The 21061-nt window shown below is 40.8% G+C and overlaps 1 protein-coding gene across 1 annotated transcript in view; it reads left to right on the forward strand.

Moving 5' to 3' along the window:
* Window positions 1-21061, forward strand: part of LOC125462926 (high mobility group protein HMG-I/HMG-Y) — a 97878-nt gene that overhangs the window by 7093 nt on the left and 69724 nt on the right. The gene's annotated exons all lie outside the window — the stretch shown is intronic.

The following is a 21061-nucleotide window of genomic DNA, read 5'->3' on the forward strand; positions in this document are numbered from 1 at the left end:
TAACCCACCTTCTACTGCTCTCTGAACTACTCTCTGGGTGAAGAAAGTTCCTTCTTAATTCAGAGATCCTGACAAGCCCCATTTTAAAAAAGAATTGTATCCCCTGGTTTCCCTCATGACAGGAAACATTGTCTCAGCATCAACCATAAAGCAGCCTCAGATTCTTGTGATTCAGTAGGATTACCTCTTGTTCTTCTAAACTCCATATGAGTACAGACATGACATGCACAACTTTTCCTTTGAGGTAACCATTTCATCCTAGAGATCAGGCTGGTGAACTTTATTTGAACTGTTTCCAATGCAATCCTTCTTTAAATAAGAATACCAAAACTATGTAGTATTCTAGGTGCTGTCTATCAATATTGTGAACAGTTGTAAAGTTCCTGACTTTTGTATGTCAATCCATTTGGAATAGTGGCCACATACAGTTTGTACTCTTATTTACCTTCCTGTGCAGTCATCCCTCTCCATTTAAATAATATATGTAGGGAAAATTGATGTATGAGTGACTTCAAGTGGTGGCGGCATGATAAAGGGGCTGTTTCATAATTTATCAGTTTGAATTCTGGCTATGTATTTTTCATTTCAAATCTAAGTGCTAAAATGGCCTGGGTTATGTGGTGAATGATGAAGAAACACTGTTTTTCACCATCTTCCTGGCTATAAAAAAAATTATTGGCTTTAGAGGGTAGCACCCTCTGCAGGTAATCTGTGACAACATGTCATTGGGAAGAAACCAATTGAATAATTCTCACTGAGCCGAGCAGCGTTAAAAACAGGAAATAGAAATTTAGTTTAACTGCGATTCAAACCGTGCAGTTAAGGTTGGAGAAAAATAGATGTTGCTACACAGCTAAAAGAACCGGTCTAAAAAACACAGTTAGAAAGTATCCAACACTAATTTTCTATCGAGGGAATGAAATACCACACTTGTTTTTTTTTTAGAAATGGAGGATTGGATAGATTGTATATCAATAATTTTCATTTAATTTGCCTTTTGAAAACTCAGTCACTCCTGGAGGTATAAGTCCTTATTTTAATAAATATTTTTAGTTCCCACCTGTTGGACAAATGTAACACGTTAGATTGATTTCAGTGCTGAAATGATGAGTGTGGACTGTAGCAGTTTGTTGTGTCGATGAATAGAGATATTTAGTAACTTCAGGCTTTGTGTTACTGCAGGTTAAAGGATGGCTGATGTTTGACTTACACCTTGTTGCCACAACTTGTGTTGCAAAATATGCCTCATGAATAATAGATTTTATGGCAACCTTTTGAAATGAAATTTGTGATGATATTTTGTTTCAATCCTATCTTTTGTAATGAAGCCTGTTGAGTTTTCTGACAGTTTGTGTGAATTGGAATGTGTCAACTGTACAGTTGTAGACCTATGTGCTTGAAACTGTACCTATTTTTACCTGTCATGGTATGCTAAAATACTGGGACACTACACCACTTATTCAGGCATGTATTTAAGACAACATTTGATGGATGAGAAGACTAATAAGTTCATATTTTACACTTACAGTAGTTTCGGGGGAAAACTTCAACTTGGATAATGCAAATTGTAACCTAGTTAGGTAGTAGGTGATGGAAAATGAGATAATTAAAACTGGAGCTGTCACAAATGCTAAGAAAGCAGTTAAAATGCAACAGAAGATTAGCCATTTCTATTCAAAGGTTATGTTCTGACTGCAGGAGTTCCCTGAATGCTGTATATAACAGTGACAGGATCAAATAATGTGTGCAATACATTTTGCTGATTTGTCACTATATTCTTGATTTATAGTATTAAAACAAGAGCATGTCACACAAACTTTGCTTTTTTTTCTGTCTAAGCATTGGCTAGGGTCTACTTTTTAAAAAATAAAACACCGTTCTGCTGTAAAAACACAATACAGCAAAATTATTCCCCTTAGATATTTAAATTTTAGATGACAGCACATATGTAATACGTACAGATTATACAAGATTCTTAATGTGCATAGTGGAACAATTGATGGTGGCATATATTCAGTACGGGATAGATGGTGAGAAAAAGAATTGCTAATTGTCAAGTGTAAATCATTCCCATTGCCTTTATGCAGAAAATACATCATGTCAAACGTGAGACTGGATCATGCAATATGTTGTTACCGGAGGGGTTAAATGTTACCAGATATTCTGTGTCCAATTTTAGTAAGATTTGTGGAGTATTTGTGTCTGTGAGCGCCCATAAGATTTCTCATCAATTTTTTTTTCAAAATTCATATTATTACTTAAAGCACCATGCCTCAATAGCACTCCATATGTCGTATTTTTGACTGTTGCTAGATGCAGAATTACTCGCCACTGCTGAGAGTTCCTGGGATTCCTGGCTTTGACACCTAAACTGAAGTGCTAACCTGGTGAGGCTACCAAACAATATAAGCAGCAACTGATAGAACTAAGCAATCCCATTCTAACAGATGTGATCTAAGCTCTGCAGTCCTGCCACATCCAATCGTGAATGGTGAAGGACATTTAAACAACTCATTGGAGGAGGACGCTCCACAAATATCCTCATCCTCCATGATGGAAGAGCTGAACACATCAGTGCAAAAGATAAAGCTGAAGCATTCACAACAATCCTTCAGCTAGAAGTGGATGATCCCTCCTGGCCTGCTTCTGGGTTCTCCAGCATTACAGATACCAGTCTTCAGCCACTTTGACTCCCTCTCCATGATATCAAGAAATGGTTGAAGGCACTGGTAGTAAAAAGGCTATTGGCTTTGACAACATTCTAACACTAGTATTGAAGACTTGTGCTCCAGAACTTGCAGCTTCCCTAGCCAAGATGTTCCAGTACAGTTACAACACGAGCATTTACCCAGCATTGTGGAAATTTGCCCAGTACATAAAAATAAAAGGGCAAATCCAACCAGACGAATCAATGCTCCATCAGTCTACTCTCAATTGTTAGTAAATTGATGGAAGGTTTCATCAACAGTGCTATCAAGAAGCACCTGTGTCGTAATAACCTGCTCGGTGACACCCAATTTTGTTCTGCCAGAGCCACTCTATTCTTGACTTCATTAGAGCTTGGTTCAAACATGGAAAAAACAGTTGCATTCCAAAAGTGAGGTGAGAGTGAAAGCCCTTGACATCAAGGCTGCATATGACCAAGTGTGGCATCAAGGAGCCCTGGCAAACTGCAGTTAATGAAAACTGGGTAGTGGGAGTGAACTCTCCACTGGTTGGAGTCATACCTGGTACATGGGAAGGTGATCATGGTCGTTGGAGGTCAGTCATCTCCGCTTCAGGATATCTGTGCAGGTGTCCCTGCTTCTTCAATGACCTTCCCTCTATCATAAGTGATGTTTGTTTAATTGTTGGCAATGTTCAGCATTGTTAGCAACTCCTCGGAATCTGAAGCAATCCATGTTCAAAAGCAACAAAACCTCAACAATTATCAAGCTTGGTCTGACAGATGTCAAGGAATATTCATGTCACACAAATGCCAGGCAATGACCATCTCCAATAAGAGACAATATAACCATTACCCCTTGCCGTTCAATGGCATCATCACCATAACACCATCACTGAATCTCCCACTCTGAATATCCTTGGGGTTACCATTGACCAGAAACTCAGCTAGAATTGCTACAAAACAGTGACTACAAAAGCTAGTCAAAGGCTAGGAATACTGCAGTAACTCACCACCTGACTCCCCAAAGTCTGTACACCATCTACAAGGCGCATGTCAGGACTGTAATAGAATATTCCCTAAGTGCCTACATGAGTACAGCACTAACAACACTCAAGAAGCTAGGCACCATCCAACACAGTTGCCTGCTTGATTGGCACCACATCCACAAGCATCTACTTCCTCAACCTCTAACACTGAGCTGCGTTATGTACTGTTGGTTGGACTGCATAAATTTACCAAAATTCTTTGGCATCTTCCAAACCCACAAACACTTCCAAGTGGAAAGAGCAGGACAGCAGACACCTGGGACACCACCACCTGCAAGTTCTCCGACAAGTCACACATCATCATGACTTGGAAATACATTGTCATTTCTTACTAATGCTGGGCCAGAATCCTGGAATTTTCTCCCTGATGACATTGTGTGTCAACCCATAGTATGTGGACTGCAGTAGTTCAAGAATGCAGCTCACCAGCACCTTCTCAAGGGTAATTGAGGATGCGCAATAAATGCTGGACAGCCAGTGGCACCCCTATCCCACGAGTGAATAAAAATAAATAGTCAAAGTGGCAAAAAATCAAATGAACAAAAGCTGCATTTAGCATCTGTTTATTCCCAGAGATGTTGCTTTTTGAGCAGCAACTTGTGGTCAATGAGCGATCACCTCTTTCACTGGCACTGCATGACCTCCCCAAACCAATCCAAGCATGGTAGCCTCATGTTCAGCAGACCTACCATCAGCTTCTGTTTATCCTAGTTGAAGGATGGGTTGCATTGTATCGACAGGTCTCAAAGAGATAGTTAACCAAGAGGATCTTCAGCCATGGTTGCAGGGGGCCTTGTGTCTGAATAACCAGCCTCGTGCTTGGAGTGGAATAGGAGCATGAGTGTTCTTGAGGATGTAGGCAGCTTCCTGGATAATTAGCACAAACCTATAGGTTGTCACTTACATTGACAGAATGGAATCCTTTCACTGTCCATGAAGTCAGTTGTGAGTTATGAAATGGTGCTCTCAATGCAACGTGCACAGTCAATGTACCAGCACTTTGGGGAGACTCGCTATGCGTTGACAAAGCCTCTTGCAGGGCTGCAGTATATCATGAAATTTCTGAATATGTTGATTAAAAATGTCTATAACATCCGGTTCACCCTCAATCATCCCTTAATTAATGTAATTATTACCTGTTGCCTCATTTTATTTTGGGCTCTGGCCAGACTCTACGAGATGATAACAATTAACCTGGGCAGATCTAGAAGTTCTAACAGTGTTGTCCTATGTTGCATATCCAAAAGGATATGTATAAATATAACCTTAATATGCAGCTTGTAGAGATTTCAGTAATATTTGTTGAATAATGTCGAGATCTTGGTTTGATTAATGGTGCAAAATTAGCATGTTTAGTTTGATCAGATATTATAATATTTAGCTGCGGAAAGAGATAATTTGCTTCACTAGCTTTTAATTATTAGCAGCATATGATAAGCCAAATCTGAAAATATAGTGTGTTGATGGAACAACCTGCCTTGTTACTTTTTCAGAATCCAGTTTCCTTTTCTTTTCCACGATACCTGCTAACTACTTTTTAAAAAAAATGTATATCTAATAAGCAACCTGCTCAGATGTTATAACATACCTCAGGGACTTGAACCTGGGTCTTCTGGCTTAGAAGTAAGGACACTTACCCTACTTTTAGTTATTCAACAAAAGTAATTATGGGCACTGCCTGTTTTTTTTTCTCGTATTTGACATAGTCAGAGCTGTACAGCATGGAAACAGGCCCTTCGGTCCAACTCATCCATGCTGATTGTATTTCTGTATCGTATTCATCCTATCCCACTTCCTATTCATATTCCCATCCGGATGCCTTTTAAATGTTGTAATTGTATCAGCCTCCACTTCCTGTAGCAACTTATTCCATACATGCACCATCCTCTGCATGGGAAAAGTTGCCCCTTAGGTCCCTTTTTAAATCTTCCTCCTCTCACCTTAAACCTATGCCCTCTAATATTGGAATCTCCCACTGTGGGGTAAAGACCTTCTCTATTCACCCCATCCATGCCTTCCGTGATTTTATAACCCTCTATAAAGTCACCCCTCAGCCTCGGATGCTCCAGGCAAAATAGCCCCAGCCTATTCAGCCTCTCCCTATAGCTCAAACCCTCCAACCCTGGCTACATCTGTGTAAATCTTTTCTGAGCCCTTTCAAGTTTTGCAACATCCTTCCTGTAGCAGGGAGACCAGAATTACATGCAGTATACCAGAAGTGGTCTAATCAATATCCTGTACAGCCACAACACAACCTCACAGCCGTTATCCAAGTTCAGCTGTGAATTTTGCTGTTTCTTACATTTTCTTAAACTCCGTTGTCCAGAGATACTTGAAATCTAACTGCAAAGGCAGTTAGCTGTGCAGGTTACTGTTGTGTCAGGCAGCCATGCAGGTTTACTTCTTCTTTGTTTGATTCACTTCTCAATGTGGTCACTGTGTTTGTCTCTCTTCATCCTTTTTAAAGTGCCGTTGTTTGATCTTGTTTTCCCAAAGCTCCAAAGCAATGCAACAGCTTGTAAAACAGTAATTACTGCTCCTTGAATGTGAGGAAATTGGCTCCAACACTGAAAATACCTCAAAAAAGGAGCAACTCTTACAGCTACATTTTTTTTCCCTGTCCTCTGCCTTGAGTTACCTGGAATCCACCATAAGCCTATAATCTAAAAAAATAGTAACAGTTAGTTGTTGTAGTGATAGCCTGGCCGATCTCTGGTGTATATCGGCTAGTTTTGCTGTGGAATTTAAGGTGATGTTTTTATGAACTAATATTTAGTATTTGGCCTTAAAGTATTGGCTATAATCTTTTTTAAAAGTTTATTTGTGGGATGTTAGTGTCACTGGCTGGCCAGCATTTGTTGCTTGTCCCTTCAGAAGGTGGTGGTGATCTGCCTCCTTGAACCGCTGCAGTCTGCGTGCTGAGATTGACTCGCAATGCTATTAGAGAGGGAATTCCAGGATTTTGACTGCAGCAATGTAGGATCCATGATTATATTTCTAAGTCAGGATGATGTGTGGCGTGAAAGAGAACTTGAAGATGGTGTGTTTCCCAAATACCTGCTGCCCTTGTGCTTCTAAGTGAAAGTGGCCATTGGTTTGGAATGTGCTGCCTGAGGTTCTTTGGTGAATTTCTGCATGCATCTTGTAGCTATTACATATTGCAGCTCCTGAGCATTGGTAGAGGAAGGAGTGGAAGCTTGTGGCTGTAGTGCCAGTCAAGCATACTGACTTTTGTCCTGGATGGTGTCAAGCTTCTTGAGTGTTGTTGGGGCTGCACTCATCTAGATAAGTGGGGAGTATTCCAACATACACCTGACTTACGCCTTTGTAGATGGTGGACAGGCTTTGGAGAGTCAGGAGGTGAGTTATTTGCCACAGTATTCCTGGCCTCCAACTTGCTCTTGTGGCCACTGCGTTTATATGGTGAGTCCAGCTGAGTTTCTGGCCAGTGATCACCCCAGGATGTTGATAGTGAAGGATTCAGTGATGGTAACGCCATTGAATGTTAAGGGGTGGTGGTTAGATTGTGTCTTACTGGTGATGGTCATAGCCTGACATTTTGTGTCACATGAATGTTACTTGTCACCCCAAGCCTGGATATTATCCAGATGTTGCATTTGAACATGGACTGCATCGGTTTTTGAGGAGTCATGAATGGTGCTGAACGTTGTGCAATCGTCAGTGAATGTCCCTTCTTATGGCCTTTACAATGGAGAGAAGGTCATAGAAACAGCTGAAGTTCTGCTTAGAACACTACCCTGAGGAACTCCTACAGAGATGTCCTGGAGCTGAGATGACTGAACTCCAACAGTGATGACCATCTTCCTGTAATAAGGTGGAACGTAGTGTTTTGTGATTCAGAAAGAACCCTAAGCCTTGATTAACTATAAATTAACAGCAAGTGGATCTCTAAATTTCATAGAACATAGAACATAGAACATAGAACATTACAGCACAGTACAGGCCCTTCGGCCCTCGATGTTGTGCCAACCTGTCATGCCGATCTCAAGCCCATCTAACCTACACTATTCCATGTACGTCCATGTGTTTATCCAATGACGACTTAAATGTACGTAAAGTTGGCGAATCTACTACCGTTGCAGGCAAAGCGTTCCATTCCCTTACTACTCTGAGTAAAGAAACTACCTCTAACATCTGTCCTATATCTTTCACCCCTCAATTTAAAGCTATGCCCCCTCGCGCTCGCCGTCACCATCCTAGGAAAAAGGCTCTCCGTATCCACCCTATCTAACCCTCTGATTATTTTATATGTCTCAATTAAGTCACCTCTCAACCTTCTTCTCTCTAATGAAAACAGCCTCAAGTCCCTCAGCCTTTCCTCGTAAGACCTTCCCACCATACCAGGCAACATCCTAGTAAATCTCCTCTGCACCCTTTCCAAAGCTTCCACATCCTTCTTATAATGCGGTGACCAGAACTGTACGCAATACTCCAACTGCGGCCGCATCAGAGTTTTGTACAGCTGCAGCATATCCTCTTGGTTCCAGAACTCGATCCCTCTATTAATAAAAGCTAAAACACTGTATGCCTTCTTAACAGCCTTGTCAACCTGGGTGGCGACTTCCAAGGATCTGTGTACATGGATACAGAGATCTCTCCGCTCATCTGCACTACCAAGAATCTTACCATTAGCCCAGTACTTTGCCTTCCGGTTACTTCTACCAAAGTGCATCACCTCACACTTGTAATTTCAAAGACTGGCTCCTAATGACAATTCCTGTCAATCTTGTAGAGAAATGCTAATCAATAGTAGAGTAGTAGGTGGTTGTATTTTTGTAGTGCATTTAAAATGCCACACTCTCTCATAGTTAAAATAATGAGTCATAGAATGTTTCCCAGGAAATAATCAAATGCCTTAAACAATTTTAATTTATCCTGACTGTCGTACTTGACATCGTAAATGCATTGTGATTCGTCTGGGATAGTGAATCTATCAGCATGAATTTAAGGAGTCTTCTTTCAAACAGCAATGACTGCTGCAGTAGTATTTTGAGATTTTACCACTTTATCTCAACACTTTCTGCAATTAATGCTTAATCTTTTGGTTCAGGAGTTTCTCGTGAAAATTTAATAAATCCTTTCTTTGTCTATCATTGATTATTTCTTGCAAATTTTCATCTGCATGATTAAAATGCTACAGCTATAATTAATGCTTTATTAAAAGAAAAATATAATTAATTATGACTTCTGTAAGGAATGGTCAAATTTTGAAAAAAATTCATGTCTTAGCTTTTTGTGTACAATTTGTATGTTTTATTTTCTACACATGAAATATATTTTTAAAGTATTTGTTTAATTGATCTTTCTAATCTAATTGTAAGCCCATGTGAGAGAGATTATCAGTCTGATTTATAAGTTTATAATCTGTAATGGACAATGTGGTATATGCAGTGTCGGAATTAGATTTTCCTTCCCATTCCTTGTCCCAGCTTGTGGAAGTGATTGAAACCACTTTGGTGGATTTTACACTTTGACTATATAGGGACCATTCCATTTATCTATGCAAGGAAATGTTGAACAAGCAGCTACTGTTATTTTCTCTGACTACCTGAAATGATTAAGTTTTGCAAAGTATCTGCAAATATTTCTAAGTAAATGGATTTTATTTATAATGTAAAACCATTAGGAGCATAACGCACCACAGAATGGGCAGAATGTAATGCAGATCTTTGAGAGCAAACAGGAAAGTTTCTAAGAGCCCTCCATTACCTCTCTTTGGTAATCTGTCACTGAGCTCAGCAGCAGAAGGCCTACCCAGGATAAAGAACCCAAAGATCAAAAGCCTTTCCACTGAGAGCATGCAGCCAGTCAGAAGTTGACATCTCTGTTGTCGGCAGCCACTGGGAAGGTGCTAGTTGATGCTGATAATAAACCCACCCAAGGCCCAGGTTCTTGGAAGGACCTGTCTTGAGATTAATGATGACAGAAGAGCATCCTCAGGTGGAGCTGTGGATTTAGGGGGAGTAGGAGTTTCAACAGCAGTGGCAGGGGTGGGGGCTGTCAGCAGAAAGCTTGATCATGCTTTGTCTTTGAATGTGGAACACCCCCTGGAAGCTCACTAGCAAACCCATGGCTTACATTTGGAGCTTTTGGCATGGTGATTGTCCTGCCCACCTCTGGGTGAATACTAGTAGTTCCAGGATAAGGTCCTAATATTGGCATTAACTACCCACAAGGGCCTCAACTGCGGGAGGGGCAGGAGCAGAACAGTCCTGCCATGGTTGTAGTTGGGACAGAGGCAGTTCTCTATCTGCTGTTTAACTGTAACTGTATTTTGGTTGGTCCCCTTCACTGCTACACTCTGCTTTGCCTCTAACTTCTGCTGATTTCATGTTCTAATGTGACATTTTTAGCATTTTTTTTCTCTGTAATTTTAAGCACCTTTTTCATTTGCGTTCTGGTCTGTATTTGGATTTTTAAAACATTTGACTTAGCATACACACTTTAAAGACCTTTAAAGACAGATCTTTCCTGATTATCCAGGTTCATGAGGCATACAGGAAAGTGGATATTGGGCTAAATAACCAAGAAATAAAAATCACCAACAGATTGTCACTTAGCTCCTACTAGTTTTCCTGTTAAGACAGAGCCCTGCATTTCTGGCAGGAAATTACAACCACACGTCTTTCAGAAATGTGAGGAATACCTGAAATTTAACAGATCTGTCATTAAGCATCGTAGTCGGGAAGGCAAACCATTCCCCCATTTTCAGCTCAACCACTTTGACAGCTCCTACGAAAGGGTAAGTAGACAAGATCAGTGTGTGATTAGGGTGCCACATGGCTAGTATTCCAAGACGCAAGGTGAATGGTGTTTCAGGAAGTTGGAGTGTTTAGGGTAGGGAAATCACCTCTGGCCTCGAGAGGGGAGTAGTGGATCCAGCAGTGGATGGGTCAGATGGTGCTGCAAGGCCCGGGGTAGTGTAGGTGTGGTGTTTGGTCAGACAACAATGGAAGGGGTGTTTCTGGTTCTGGATGAAGGTAGGTTGAGTCTTGGAAGCCTTTGGCCTAGTGTGAGGGTTGTGGGGGGAGGTTTACTGGTCAGTTCAGGTTCCAGGGATTTTAAAGTAGCTCATGGAGTTTAGTTACAGGGTAAACATGCGTGGGGGGGTCAGTTTAACACTTAGCAAGAAATTAGGCTTAATTTTCAACCTTTTAAATCTTTTCTAGGTACTTACTAACTCAGGGGGACCCTCTAAAGTCTCTGATTTAAGAGGGATACTGTACGGTGGTTTCAGAAGCAGGTCAGTTGCCCACCAGAATCTTCAATTTCTGGGCAAATCCCTTGGAGTCTGCCATGGAATTCTGAAGGTTTCTGACGTGTAGCTCCCATCTTTGCAGAAAAAACCAACTGGCCATTGGTGAATCGAGGCTATTATGTGACATCCTAGGAGATTTTTTTTGGTCCTAGTTGCAAGGTTGAATTTTCTTGTTGTTAAGATTTCCTTCAGCTTCACAGATTTACTTTTCTCCACCCCTTTCTCCTCTGACTTGGCATCACATTGACAATCCCTTTATTTTCTCTAACGTCTGCCCTAAATATTCTACACGTTCCACTGTGGCACTATCTACTTCAAACTTCACTGTAGTTTCTTCTAAAGCATGTCTTATAACTCCCATTGTTTTTACCTTATTGATGTTCACATTCGATCCACATGCTAAGCTTCTTGAGTTCGCTATGAGAAAGTCATTTAGGACACTGCAACTAGCATTGTCACAATGTATTTAAGTCAAATGGCATTGTTGAAGAATGAAACATGCTGTTGAAGCTTTGATCTTGCAGTAATCAAGTCAGAATCACAAGAATACTAAATCTCCAAAGTGAATAACAATCTCCGCTGCATGAGAGGTGATACTGAACAACTGAAACTTTCTGTCAATTTTTGGGGTTACTGTCTGTATGACTCGGGTTGGGGTCTTTAATTCCTGAATTACTTCTCATCTTGAGTTGGTCTTCCAGAAATTTCAAGATTTTTTATGGATATTTCTGATCAACCATGAAAAGACTGGATCTATTAAAGTTTTTGAAGATTTTTAGCATGGATTGTGGATGAGGTTGTAGCCTTGCTCGCTGAGCTGGTGTGTTTGATTACAGACTGTTTGGCACCGTGCTAGATAACATCGTCAGGAAGTCAAGAACTATATCAAAGAAAAAGAGACAGCCTATAAAGTGGCCAAGAGCACTGGGAAATCAGAAGATTGGGAAGCCTACAAAAACAGCAAAGGATAACAAAGAGAATAATAAGGAAGGAGAAGATCAAATATGAAGGTAGGCTAGCTAGTAATATTAGAAATGATAGTAAAAGCTTCTTTCAATACATAAGAAACAAACGATAGGCAAAAGTAGATATTGGGCCGCTCCAAATTGATGCTGGAAGGCTAGTGATGGGAGATAAGGAAATAGCTGAAGAACTTGATAAGTACTTCGCGTCAGTTTTCACAGTGGAAGACGTGAGTAGTATGCAAACAATTAAGGAGAGTCGGTGGCAGAGTTGAGTATGGTAGGCATTATAAAAGAGAAAGTGCTAGAAAAGCTAAAGGGTCTAAAAATTGATAAATCTCCTGGCCCCGATGGGCTACATCCTAGAGTTCTGAGGGAGGTGGCTGAGGAAATAGCGGAGGCTTTGGTCATGATCTTTCAAAAGTCACTGGAGTCAGGAAAACTCCCAGATGACTGGAAAATTGCTGTTGTAACTCCCATGTTTAAGAAAGGATCAAGACAAAAGATGGAAAATTATAGGCCGATTAGCCTAACCTTGGTAGTTGGTAAAATTGTAGAATCCATTGTCAAGGATGAGATTTCTAAATTCCTGGAAGTGCAGGGTCAGATTAAAACAAGTCAGCATGGATTTAGTAAGGGGAGGTCGTGCCTGACAAACCTGTTAGAATTCTTTGAAGAGGTAACAAGTAGGTTAGACCAGGGAAACCCAGTAGATGTTATCTATCTAGACTTCCAAAAGACCTTTGATACAGTGCCTCACGGGAGGCTGCTGAGCAAGGTGAGGGCCCATGGTGTTTGAGGTGAGCTACTGGCTTGGATTGAGGATTGGCTGTCTGACAGAAGGCAGAGAGTTGGGATAAAAGGCTCTTTCTCGGAATGGCAACTGGTGATGAGTGGTGTCCCGCAGGGTTCAGTGTTGGGGCCATAGCTGTTCACCTTATACAGTAATGATCTGGATGAAGGGACTGGTGGCATTCTGGTGAAGTTTGCCGATGATACAAAGATAGGTGGACAGGCAGGTAGTACTGAGGAGGTGGGGAAGCTGCAGAAAGATTTAGACAGTTTAGGAGAGTGGTCCAGGAAATGGCTGATGAAATTCAATGTGAGTAAATGTGAGGTTTTGCACTTTGGAAAAAAGAATACAGGCATGGACTATTTTCTGAACGGTGAGAAAATTCACAAATCAGAGGTGCAAAGGGATCTGGGAGTGTTGGTCTAGGATTCTCTAAAGGTTAACTTGCAGTTAAAGTCCGTAATTAAGAAAGCGAATGTAATGTTGTCGTTTATCTCAAGAGGGTTGGAATATAAAAACAGCGATGTGCTTCTGAGGCTTTATAAGGCTCTAGTTAGGCCACATTTAGAATACTGTGTCCAATTTTGGGCCCCACACCTCAGGAAGTACATACTAGCCCTGGAGCATGCCCAGCGGAGATTTTCACGGATGATCCTGGAATGGTAGGTTTAGCATATGATGAATGGCTAAGGATCCTGGGATTGTACTCATTAGAGTTTAGAATGTTGAGAGGAGATCTGATAGAAACTTCCAAGATAATGTATGGTTTAGAAGGGGTGGACTCTAGGAAGTTGTTTCCGTTAGGCAGGGAGACTAGGACTCGTGGGAACAGCCTTAAAATTAGACGGGGTAAATTTTAAAACTGAAATGAGACGACATTTCTTCAGCCAGAGATTGGTGGGCGTGTGGAATTCATTGCCACAGAGTGCAGTGGAGGCCGGGATGTTGGATGCCCTCAAGGCAGAGATTGATAAATTCTTGATCTCAAAAGGAATCAAGGGCTACGGGGAGAGTGCAGGGAAGTGGAGTTGAAATGCCCATCAGCCATGATTTAAATGGCGGAGTGGACTTGATGGGCCGAATAGCCTTACTTCCACTCCTATGTCTTATGGTCAGTGCACCTCCGGTGACATGTTGGTGTTCAGTCTCGCTTGTTATTTATATGCCTCGGTTTGCTGAGGTGGTTGGCATCACTTCCGGTTTAACTGGAAGTGATGCCAACCACCTCAGCAAACTGAGGCATTTAAATAACAAGCGAGACCGAACACCAACACTTCATCGGAGGTGGCCTGACGATATTATCTAGCAGGGTGACAAACTGTTTGCAATCAAACACACCGGCCCAGCAAGTAAGTCTGCAACTGGATCTATTAATTCTGTGGAGCACTCCTTGCGAATAGCAAGCCGTGTATTCAGACTTCTCTTAACTGGAATATCTGTTGCTTGACCTACAAAATGGAATTGCATATATTATTTACTCAATTGTAATTCAGTAAAAGTGTCTCTGGATGACTCCAGCCCATAATTAATTGTTAGCCATCCATTTTGATTTGCAGATCTTTGCTTTTAGTTCTGGAAGTAGAGCGTAATGCAGTATTTATTTCAATAACTGGTTTTGGGCATCAATCTTTTCCCCCACCCACCCTTTTTTATTTGCTTTTTGCCTTTGTTTTTAACTGTTCTGTCTTGCTCTTGTATTCAACTTTTAACCAAACCATGGAATTAGTTTCTCTCTGAATCAATCATATATTATAGACAATAGACAATAGGTGCTGGAGTAGGCCATTTGGCCCTTCGAGCCAGCACCAACATTCATTATGATCATGGCTGATCATCCACAGTCAGTATCCTGTTCCTGCCTTATCCCCATAACCCTTGATTCCACTATCTTTAAGAGATCTATCTATCTCTTTCTTGAAAGTATCCAGAGAGTTGGCCTCTACTGCCTTCTGGGGCAGAGCATTCCATATATCCACCACTCTCTGAGTGAAGAAGTTTTTCCTCAACTCTGTTCTAAATGGCCTACGCCTTGTTTTTAAACTGTGTCCTCTGGTTCTGAACTCACCCATCAGCGGAAATATGCTTCCTGCCTCCAGCATGTCCAATCCCTTAATAATCTTATACGCCACAATCAGATTCCCTCTCATCCTCCTAAACTCAAGTGTATACAAGCCCAGTTGCTCCAATCTTTCAACATATGATAGTCCCGCCATTCTGGGAATTGACCTTGTGAACCTAATTGATGCCTGTAACACTCTGGTTTCTATTTGTGTATGTGATGTTGAAAGTTATCTCTAGGTCCCTTGATTTATTGTTTAAAATGATAAAAGTACCTTAATTTTCTTCGTGGCTGTATTGGCCTCTGAGGCCTGTGTGGCAGCAACATTTAGGACCTGAAGGCAAAGCCACAATTGACACGTGCTATTTGTCTTTTATGTTCCTGATGCCATGTCACTGTGCGTGGAACATTGGACTATCTGTGTGCCCATGAGCGGGTGACTATACACGCAGCTTAGCGGGAGCATTGGTGCAAGTTGTCTGTTAAATGTAAATAATAGCTCAGCAGTTAACTGTTCCATGCTGCATTGTCTGTGGTAACTCATCTTGTGATCAGAGTACATTTGCGAATCTGTCAGCAGCCTCTTCTCATGCAGTTAAGTTTCAATTTGAGATTCAAACAACATCTATTGTTGTGGAACAGACCAAAAGTGGTGCAGTCAAATAAATCAGTAATCTCCAAAGATATGACTTTGAAGTAAGGTATAGCTAGATATAAGGTTGGTTACATCCAACATGCTGAGCAGATTACCCAGTGCACACAAAAACCAAGATATTTCCCTTCGTTTACGCAATGATGTTCTAGACTAAAAAGCTGAAGACATTCTGAAGGTTGAGCTGGTACACTTTGGGAAGAGCTAATATGTTCATTTGCAAACAACAATGGCCATGGATGAGACACTACAAGAGTTGCAAAAGATGATTGTCGAGGGATGGCCTGGCAGTATTCAAGAAGAGTTGAGAAAAGTTGTTCATTTTGGACTTCAGTGATGACCTTTGTATGTCACAGTAGGTAATTTTTCAAGAGAAATTAAATTTAGTACCAAAAGAATTATTCCAAAATATCATGTCCTTGTTACAGTAAAGGCACAAGGGTGTGTAACATAAAAGGCAGCTAACACATGAATCCATGTATTGAGCATCAATGAATCGAAGTATTCAAAAACATAAGTGAGGCGTGCCAAACATATTAGCAGAGGAGGGAACTGTTACATCCACAAGCATTCCTTAGACAAAAATAACAACATGCTTATTCCATGTATAACGAAGATTACATTCTTGAAATGGATTAATGCTCGAAAGTTTACATTGTTCCAAGACTTAACAACACATTGATGCATCACAGAATGGACATTGTCTGACTGTGGGTTAAATTCACTGGATAACCATTTCAGGTCATGTGCGCTCAGTGAGGAGACACCCATGTCATGTTATCTCTAATATCTATGTTCAAATGATGTAGCGGAATGTAAGGTTCATATTATCAAATCAATGATCATTAAGTATTTTACATCATGTCACAACTCACTGGGGTAGGGCTCAAAACCAAGGACCTGCTCTTTCCAAGTTGTCATAAAAGTTAAACATTTTAAAATAAGTGCATGCAGTTCCCTAGTTTTCCCCTAAATAAAAACCGAAAGAACTGTAGATGCTGTAAATCAGGAACAAAAACAAAATGGCTGGAGAGGCTCAAGAGGTCTCACAGCATCTGTGAAGGATAAAACAGACTCTGTTTTGCCTTCACAGATACTGCCAGACCTGCTGAGATCTCCGGCAATTTTGGTTTTGCCCCTAGTTTTCCTGGCTCTCAGACCTAGGTTTCTGATTGAGGTTTCAAACCTAAACAAGTTATATGTAATTAGAACCTAGCTAGGTGTGAACAATTATAAATCATTGACTATAACACTGCAATTTAAAATTCTAATCTCCTTTAAACATGCAGTCAGGGTCATAAAGTCATAGAGATCTGCAGCACAGAAAAAAATGCCCTTTGGCCCATTACATTTATATTGGTCAAAAACAAGCACCTAACAATTCTAATCCCATTTTCTAGAATTTAGTTCAAGTCTTGTATGCCTTGACATCACCAGTGCACCCCTATACTACTTAATTATTATGAGGGTTTCTGCCTCTATTGCCCTTACCGGTATTGAGTTCCACATTGCTGCCACCCTGTGGCTGTACATGTTTTTCCTCCCATCTCCTCTAAACCTTGAGCCCCTTACTAAAACCAATACACCTTGGTCACCGATTCCCTCTACCAAGGGGGGGGGGGGGGGGGTGGGGAAGTTTCTTCCTATCTTCCCCTCAATTTTATATATCTCAATCCCGTCCACACTCAATCTTCTCTGCTGTATGGAAAAACAACTCCATTACGTCCATTCTCCCTTCATAACAAGTTGTCCAGCCTGCAGCATCTTGGTTAATCTCCTCTGCAGCTGCTATCACATCCTTATGACAATGAGTATTGTGCGCAGTTTAGGAATCCACAATGAAGCCTAACTAACAATTCATAGAGTTCCAGCATAATCTGCCTGCTGTTAAATCTTATGCCGCCTTAATCCACATGTCCTGATATTTTGGCACACCAAGGTTCTTTTGATCCTCGATGCTTCCCAGTGTCCTGCTGTTCATTGTCTATTCCCTTGCCTTGTTTGCCCTGCCAAAGTGCATCACCTCATATGTATCCTGGTTTGAACTCTGTTTGCCACTGTTCAGCTCATCTGATCAGCCTGCCTATATTCTCCTTTAGTCTAAGGCTATCCATCTCATCATTTGCCACACTGCACACACACATGCACGATCAGATGGGGGGAAAAGTAGCAGAGTTCCTATTCACTGGTTGATGAGATGATCATTTTCCAGAACATTACCTCTCAGTTGGCGTTCTTTGTTTGCTTTCATCGGTACGCAAAAAGCAAAAAGTGACTGTTCAGTTGTAAAAGGTCTCTAATTTATCGGTTAAATGTCACAGTTTATAACAATTGCTGAAGGAAAGATAAGCTGGCTTTATCCAGGTTTAAAATAGGTTTTGACTGTTGAGAACAGAAAGACAGCTTTCCTGCTGCTGGAGATCACCTAAGATCCCAGAAAGCACCTTCCAGGCCCAAAACCACATCCATCTAGAAGGACAAGGGCAACAGACACATGAGAACACCACCATCTTCAAGCTTCCCTCCAAGTCATTCACCGTTCTGACTTGGAAACACATTGTTGTTGAGTCAAAATCCTAGAGTTCTCTCCCTAATGGCATAGTAGGTCAACCTGCAGCAGGTGGACTGCAGCTGTTCAAGAAAGTAGCTCAGTACCTACCTTCTGAAGGGTAACTATGCATGGACAGTAAATGCTCGCCAGCCAGTGATGCCCGCACACCACAATATGAATTAAAAAAGAATCAAAATCCTTCTCTCTCTATCTTTGTTCCTAGCCAAAGCTATTTAGTTAGCTGAGAACTAACCATATGTTTGTTGGTAGGCAGAAACCTTTTGGTATTGATACTGGTCTCTAGTCTCTAGACTAATTAACAGAAAAGAACTCTTTTTCTGATCCCTTTTCTGATGAAGGGGCCAAGCCCGAAATGTCAGCTTTTGTGCTCCTAAGATGCTGCTTGGCCTGCTGTGTTCATCCAGCTCCACACTTTGTTATCTTGGATTCTCCAGCATCAGCAGTTCCCATTATCTCTGATATAATTGATTGGAGTTGATTTCTCTGGGCTGTTAATGTCGGTTATATTTGAATGTTGCATATACATAGCCAATCTGAATTATTAATCATAATGAAGAAATTTAACTGTACAGTCACAGGATTTATTTGGAAAGATGATGATTTAAAAACAACAACTTTGTTAACATCCGTTTAAGTTGCTTGCTTTATATATGTGCATCAAACCCTGAACTGTTTAGATTGTGTGCCACAGAAACGCATCTGTGTCATAAGCCTTGTGAAACTCTTTGCTTGAGAATTTATTACATTAAGCACAGCTAAACATAAGCATAAAAGCAACAATATTCTCCTTTACGTGAAAACTTTGAGATGTTACACAAGTTAACAAATAGAATTTGACAGCGAAACAAAAATGTCTATTCTCATGCATCAGTTTATGTTTAAAACAAAATCAATTTTATGAATGGAGGATGCTAAATGAGAACTGTTTGCATTGGAACTTTAAGAAAATAAAGTACTTGGTTTGTTTTTGTTTTGTTAATGATTGTGCCAACTGATGCATATCACATGGAATTTCGTGGCCATTTGCCTGACACCTTCGGTTTCAGATCTGGCAGTACGTAACATTCCAACTCTCTGACCAACATGTGTGGTTAACTTCTTGTCCATTCTTTATCAAGGCAGTTAGTAAAACAGTTCTCCTCCCTTCACAAACCACAAGCCACAGTGGAATCTGTGACCTTGGTGACTAATGTCCAAGTCAAGAAAAAGGATGGATTTTAACTTATTTCAAAACTGGGATGTGTAAGACTTTGAGAAGTAAAGTTGCTGTTTGGCGTCTCCTTGCTCGTTGATTTAGTTCTTCTGACCGTATAGACTTTTTTCCCCCTTTTTAAGCGAAATATTTTCATCTCTTTTGCATATATAATCCTAGAAATCAAATGTGATGCATGAGAGAATAGACGTTTTTGTTTCTCTGTCACATTCTATTTGTTAACTTGTGTAACATCTCAAAGTTTTCACGTAAAGTAGAATATTGTTGCTTCTATGCTTATGTTTGGCTTTGCTTAATGTAAAACTTTATATATCTCACAACTTTGACAATCTAATTATTGAAAGGCAGTTCTGTAGAAGTGACAATTACAAGATGGATCAGTTTGATTGTTCCAGATCCAAAATGTGATGCAAACTTTAATTGTCTACATCTACCGTAATAGTGAAAATACTCCATTTTGATGTTATCTTTTGCTGCCCAACTCTAATGGGCAGTCCTGTGAAATATAGGAAACTAATTGGCCCCTGGACCCATTGAGCTGACTCTTTTTTAATCCTTCTGATGGTAAGAGACTTAGGCAGCAGTGGTGAAAGGTTGTTGATCAGATTAGAGAGATGTACATTAATTCTGTACAGTGTTCTGTATTAGGACCACTGCTCTTTCTGATATGGAAATGACATGAACTTGTGTGTAAGGAGTTTGCAAGGAGTAGAAACTTAGTAGTGTATTACTTGGTGACATTTACTGCAGAGTCTGAAGAAATTTTGCATTTTGGAAGAAAGAGGTTGACAATATATCTTCAATGTTCCAATTTTAAGGATGATACAGAGTACAAAGAAATCAAACTTCACATGTGCACCTTTTGAAGGTGGCTGAACATTTTGAGAATCACATTTTTAAGAGGTTTGTGCAATGCTTGGCTGGAATAAGGAGGGAAGAGAAAATGTCATGGTAAATGTTTGAGTAACCGGTTAGGCCTCAGCCAGGGTATTATCTGATGTTTGTACTTTGGGACGGATGTCAAGTTTTGAATAGGGTCTTAGTGACATTTACTGGATTGGTACAATGGATGGCACTATAGAAGCTGGGATTATTCCTTTGGAACAGAAATGACTAAGGAGTGAACATATTAGCAACTTTCCTGACAGTTTAGGGGAATGCAATCAATTGTCTCAATTTGGGACCAGTAGGAGAGGGAACAGAAATGACTAAGGAGTGAACATATTAGCAACTTTCCTGACAGCTTAGGGGAATGCAATCAATTGTCTCAATTTGGGACCAGTAGGAGACATGAATGGAGTGGCAAGAGTGTGGCCTCAAAAGATATCCCGTTCTTGCTTCTGATCCATCCTCTCTCTCTGACCTTCGCGCTGTGACAAGAAGGTTAAAATTACTTTCTTGCTGCTGGATATCCTGGGGAGCAGACTGCAGTGATTGTGATGAGGTCAGCCAGGTGGACCTCATAGATTATGAGTTCCCTGACTGGGGCTGGTAATCTGGTCTAATCAGAGAGCCCTGGTTGACAGATATAAACAGGAGCATTGGACTTCCTGTTCACTCTCTGAGGGCTGGCTCTGAGGGAGCTGGACCAGCGTGACGGACTCTCCACCTGTAAATAAAGTGTGACCTGGTGACCGAATACTGGCCTCTGCAAAGTTATTCCATAGGCCTTAACCCCAGAAGCTGCCAATCTACGGTGATCTGGAATGTGAATATGATTGACGTATAATTAGGTGTGTGGATGTGAGTTTGCTCGCTGAGCTGGAAGGTTTGTTTTCAGATGTTTCGTCACCATTCTAGGTAACATCATCAGTGAG

This window comes from Stegostoma tigrinum, chromosome 21 (genome assembly GCF_030684315.1).
Source record: "Stegostoma tigrinum isolate sSteTig4 chromosome 21, sSteTig4.hap1, whole genome shotgun sequence".
Taxonomy (NCBI): Eukaryota; Metazoa; Chordata; class Chondrichthyes; order Orectolobiformes; family Stegostomatidae; genus Stegostoma; species Stegostoma tigrinum.